The sequence below is a fragment of the Lutzomyia longipalpis genome, chromosome 1 (assembly GCF_024334085.1).
Source record: "Lutzomyia longipalpis isolate SR_M1_2022 chromosome 1, ASM2433408v1".
NCBI classification, from domain to species: domain Eukaryota; kingdom Metazoa; phylum Arthropoda; class Insecta; order Diptera; family Psychodidae; genus Lutzomyia; species Lutzomyia longipalpis.
Window position 1 is genome coordinate 16632827 of NC_074707.1, and position 6152 is coordinate 16638978.

The following is a 6152-nucleotide window of genomic DNA, read 5'->3' on the forward strand; positions in this document are numbered from 1 at the left end:
ATTGAATGTTGCTTTCTTGTTTTTAAATGAATGATTGAAGCATAAAATGTTAAACCTTTCTTTGATATATAAATGATTCTATATGTTTAACATAAAAACACGAAGTATACGCAGAAAACAGGATACAGAACGGAGGCGAATTTATTAGAATAAATTTAGTATAGAATATTAATAGAATTAATTTATTAAAATTAGATAAAATTTACAACATAAAAGAAGGATTTATTGAAATGAAAACTTTCTTTTTTATCTATCTTATTTTACTGCATTGTAGTGCAACTTTCTACTTGAATATAATATAAATATTTTATTAACTGCAAAATAAAAGTTCATGCAAAATGCAAAGGTCAATAATAGCTGTCTGTTGTTTTTCTTGCTATATCATAAAATTCAGGATGGAAATAAAAATTTTAAACCTCATGCATGATAGGGCAAAAAAAGGGGAGTATGTTACTACATGTAAAAATCAACTAAAAGGTGCAATATAATCGAAAATAAATTGGATAAATAATTTATTTACTTCGTCAAGGTTTTAATAGCTTCACTGTGATCCGGGAAGTCATGAAAATAAATATTTTTTTTAAATATAATATTATTTTGTGACTTGTAACATTCTAACATCCTCGCAAAAGCATGAAAAATTTATTCATAGGAATTTTTTGAAGCAAATCATTCATTTTCAGTGTGGTAGAAAAATTTATAAATTAAAATTTGACAAAAAAAATTAAAGAATTTTTCAATATCGGGGTAGAAAAAATTTGAAATTATGTGCATGAAATTTTGAAGAAAAAAATTGTGGAAGGTTTTTATTTATTTTTCATTTTCATTAATCACTTTTAAGCCATTCTCCATTTATCATTGTTTTCTGGTATAACCAACACAATTTCACAAATCACAAAAGACATATTTTGGCTGGTATATAGACAGAAATATATCACTTATTTGATTAAATAAATTAAGAATAAAAATTAAAGAAAAAAAACAGAATGTGTATGTAAATATGTAAAGAATTTTCTTTTAATTTATAAAAAAAATACAATTCAAAAGAAATAAAGAAATTTTCTTATTCTTAGACCTGTTACACATAAGAAATTTCCACCTGCTCTTGTTTCAACAATCATCAACCCAAAAAATTCATCACAAATCTTCTCATGTGTAAATGAGTCTTTTTTTTTCCAGAAAGGAAATTAAAGAATAAAATTGAGGTATTAAATTTATGTAATTTACATACCTTCTTTTCAAGTAGTTGACATTGGAAGTGAAGCTATTGCGGAAGCTTGAAAAATTCAGGGTGCCGGTTTTTTGTTCCTACATTCATGAGGAGAGATTGGGCGTATTAATTTTAATTAAATGAGCTAAATAAGATGAGATTTTTGTATTTACCTGTGGCGGGGCGCAAATTCGCCCACACCCAACCGCAGCAATAGCACTAATATTGAAGAAAACAAAATGTAGGGGATGATGGTGGGGTGTTTAATTAGGATTTAAGGGATCCCAGAGATCTCTCGATGCTTTTTTTCTTAAAGACTTTGGTGTTTCTCTTAAAAATTATAAAATAACACAGTACGGTTGACACTACTTTTGTACGCCTGATGAGATGAAGCTCACTTTCTAGAAATTAAAATTTTAGGTAATTAAATAAAGTGCTCAAGAAGGGAAAATTTCTATATAGATAAACTCACTGATATGGAGTATGAAATTTCCCAATCAATTTGGAAGGGTTGTAAAATGGAGAAATCAATAACTTGTTGCTTGACCTTTGGAAGGGTGCAAAGGATATAAAAATTACAATTTTAGTGAGAGACTAAAAAGGCAGATTAATTCTAAAAATATACCTATTTATGCTTTTATCTCATAGAAATGCTTCTAATGTAATAAAGGGTGAAATACGTTGAGTGGGGTAGTTTTGCGTGTAGACTTCATTTATAATTTCTTTCTTGAATTTTATATAACTCAATTTCCTTGACTGACTGACTGAGTTCATCGTCTGTCTAATAACTGCTAATTTTGCAAGTGGCTAACGCTTCCTTAATTATTCATATTGAGGGAATATATGACAATTTTTCAGACTTAAAGAAATATATTTTTTTCAAAGAATTCAATTTTGAACGTTGTACGCTACAAATACTTCTTGAGAATTCTAAATTGATTGTTATTCAGCAGGTAAATAAAAGAAAAATAATATTGTTGCATTTTGAGGATTGAGGATAAAGATTGAGACTCTTGATAATAAATATCATATTTCCGAGATTTTATGAAGCAAAAGGCGCATGAGAAATGAGGCGCATCCCACGTATGCTTTTCAGTGTACGAGACAAGAAAATTTCCACACCTCTCTCTCAGTTTAATCCAGGTTTGGATCATTTTACTTTGTTAACTTACTCAGAGCGCCTGAAAATGGCTTATTAAATTTTATTTTCACAAAAACGAATGGATTCGATTAAAGGACTAAAAAAAATTTAAGACTTGTACAAAATTTCAAGAATTTTGGTTGAAAATTTACTTTTCTAGAGATTTTTGAAATTATATTTCGCAAAAATTTCTAAATATTTCTGAGTATCTGTGTTGAAATACTTCGTCTTGCATCCTCAATGTAAGAACCTACAAATCTTAAATGCTTAAAAGCCCATAAAACAATTCCTTTCAGCCTTCAGGTAATAATAGACGAGCCATCCCTAATTCTTGGAAATTTTCTAATTATTGGAGTCCTTTGCTATGCTACTACATAAGTATTAGGCTGATTATGAGTTTTCCTTGAAGTTTCACAAATATTTTTTCATTACTGCTTTAGTCTTCTTTTTGAAATTCAAAGAATTATTTTTAGCCCTCTTACAAAACAATAAAGCGGTACATTTTCATTTTACTTTCACCCCCTTCCATAAAGGGGTTGATTTTAAAAACAATGGTTAATGTGAAAGTGAAATTTTTACATATTATGTATCATTTACAACAAATGTTAACACCTCGTTTAATTGATTTTGGTAAATTTATCGGTCACTTTCAAACCATGAAAATGCAACTGGAAATTATGTATATGTATGATATTTATGCCGGTAATATCCCTTTACAAGCATACCAGAGATATTGCTGTATGAAATTCTAAATTAATCCATTTGGAATAAATTTATTTAAGCCAGTTAAAATGTATTAATTAAATTTCCCTTCTTTTAAAAGGCTTTTAAACAGTCCTGAATATCAAATTATTATTTCAGAAAATAATGCTTCATATATAGAGATTAATATTCAAGTTAAAATAAATATTATACATAACATATACATATGTAAAATATAATTTCTTTGCATATCAACAGAACATCGTAAAATGAAAATGAAAGTCAAGGAGTTGTATGGTCTTTAAATATTAACGCTGAAAGTATTCCTGACAGCAACGCGTTATTTCCTTACTGATTTTTGCATATAAAGTGTTTATTTATTAAATTGAAAACTCTGAGGGCTTGAAAAACAATTTTACGATCCCTTGGAGGAAAATTTAATCGTTCTGGCAAGATGTGATAAAATCAAACTTGGAAATTGCTTAAGAAATACCCATTTTCCCTTTAATTCAGATGTCCTGATCATTTTCCGGATATACATATATTTGTAGGCATAAATGTAATTTTATTATATGAATTTTCTTTAATATATGTATGTATATAGGAGGGAAATGTTTTATGAAATAAATAGGGGTAAAGATTTTAGATAAATTGTCCCTTCAGCACCAGAGAGAGAGAGCTTTTATTCAAAATGTTCCTTTTGAAGAAAAGCTGGAGGTGTCATTTTGTACCTATATACAATACGTTATATAGATTAAATTAAATAGAGTACATTGCATAGAAATATTTCAGCTTTGTTCGTTTACTTTTAGAATTAGGTTAAGCAAGTTGAAGTGTCAGTATGTATTATACTTGAAATGTAAATGTTATTCACGTAAATGAGATTAAACTGAGATTTTAGGGTGAAATTTGTAATATTTTTTTTAAGGATCCATAAATATTTTCATCTCAATCTAAATTCCAAGCATTTCGTGTTGAAAATTTTGAATATAGAACAGTTTTTTTGTGATGCTAAAGATTGCGGAGATTCCTCCTAAAAAAAGAACCTCAAATGCCAGTCAAATCACGATTCGTGTCTCTTTTCATTACATTACTGAGCTTTTGCTATATATCTTGAGCTTTTGATACTTTTTTTTTTATTCTACACTCTCCCTCTCACAGAGTGGGATGCTCTCTTTTTCGTAGGTCAAAGGCCTCTCTTCTTCGTTCAACACATCTCCTTTTGCCTACATATTCCGTTTTTTTTTCGTCAATTTGCAACTTTTTTTGGGGAATTTCCGGAACATTTCCTTCGACATTTGTCCATACAATAAACATTTAGCCCGTATAGGAGAAAAATACCAGACACAGCAATTTTGTTAAAAAAGTCTTTTTGTCGTTTACTTTGCGAAAAAATATGGGGAGACTTTCGCGTAAGATTACATAGTTTCTTTATTTTAAGGAGTGATTGATGATTAGGAGAAAATCGATGGAAAGCAATTTAGCCATTTCCACGGTTTCAGCACGTAACAAGGCACAAGTTTTCCAATGAAAAAGGAGTTGAAGTTTGCACAGGAATTAAATAAAATAAATTCTAACGCACGTTGCATAACAATGTGATATGGATATATAATTGGGTATCCACTATGGCAGAGAAAATGTCTCACACATCTCTTTAATCATTTTGGATGAAAAAAAAAAGATTTTCCTGCGTGTAGGAAAAGCTTTAGACCTTCCCACACAAATTAGAATAAACTAGGGGAGTATCCACAATTTGAATTGAATTTTTTCTTCATTTCACTTTACGGTAAAACCATCCATTTTTCTCTTACCACAAAAGGAAAAAATTTCACTGTGTGAAAAGGAATGAAAAACCGCGGAGCTACAATTTGCACTTGGCAAGGACCACAGGAGCACTGATGAGATATTTCAATTGCTTGGGGTGTAAAGGCAAACTTAGGGGGATGAATAGTTCATTTACAGTTGAGTTGAAAGAAAATTCCACACTGAATTTCCCCTCATTTTCGTGAAATTTGTTCAAGAAATTTTCCTTCTCACACGAAATATTCTATAGAACAATCACATCAGCGCATGGCATTACGAAGCTTATCGATCTATGAAAGTGGAGGCGATGTAAATGTTAATGAATGTGGAAGGTGTAAGGATAAACAAGGGTTTAACCAAAATAATGGGAAGCAAGGGAATAAATTAATTAGAATCAATTAATATTATAAATTTACAAATTAACCGCATTGTGTTGGGAGATTTAACGAAGAATTGCATGCAAGTTATGATTTGGAGCTTTGATGAGAACAGAAGTTTCTGTGTTCTCAGAAACGGTTGTTTTTCAAGAAATCACTGATGTTGTAATTTTGTGGTATTTTATGGAATTTTAGTTACGTTCAGTGTTTTTGCATCTTGCTCTTTATAAAAAAAAAACTTTTAAAGTAGGAAAAGTCTGTTATAAAAATTTGCATCAGTTGTTATTCGAACCGGGTATATTTAGGATGAGAGCTGAGTACTCTAACGATTGTACCATAAAAGATATGAAACTAAACATAAAGAGATTTAAATATTTTGCAATTTTTATCTTCAATTTGCTGTTTATCTGTTAGTTTCTAATACATACAGAAAAATTTTTCGTCACTCTCAAATATGAATGAAATGACTCGCACTTTATTTACATCTTTAAACAATAGAAGGTTCGCTAAAATTAGCCTCATACTCGTGATTTTACGTCTAATTTAACTGTTTTTCATCCTGTATTAAACATAAAGCTCTTTAATATACATTTACTTAAGAATCTTAGCCTTAACAAAGCAACAAAGCCTATCTATACAGTCTGTAAAATCTTAACGACATCTATGAAATTTCTGCCCAACTGATGTGGCTTTTGCGCGTTTTTTCCCCACAAATGCTGAGTTTCTCTATTTTAAATTCAGCATCGCGTTAACGATTTTATCCGCGCGCGATCTTCTCGATCATTCACCACTCATACTATTTCCAGAAATTTATTCAATTGGCTCCGTGTAAATAAAACCACTAACACACCTGCACAGGTGAGCTCTCGCGAGGTGAGCCACGAGAAATTCCAGGTAAAAATCAACTTCAGCTTCTTGT

The 6152-nt window shown here is 30.1% G+C and overlaps 1 long non-coding RNA gene across 1 annotated transcript; it reads right to left on the bottom strand.

Moving 5' to 3' along the window:
• Window positions 1-1382: 1382 nt before the first annotated feature.
• Window positions 1383-4957, bottom strand: LOC129793507 (uncharacterized). The gene is made up of 3 exons (XR_008750929.1): window positions 4865-4957; window positions 1683-1757; window positions 1383-1611 (listed from the first exon to the last, which is right to left on the bottom strand). It is a non-coding gene; the product is annotated as an uncharacterized LOC129793507 (long non-coding RNA).
• Between the last annotated feature and the right edge of the window lie 1195 nt (window positions 4958-6152).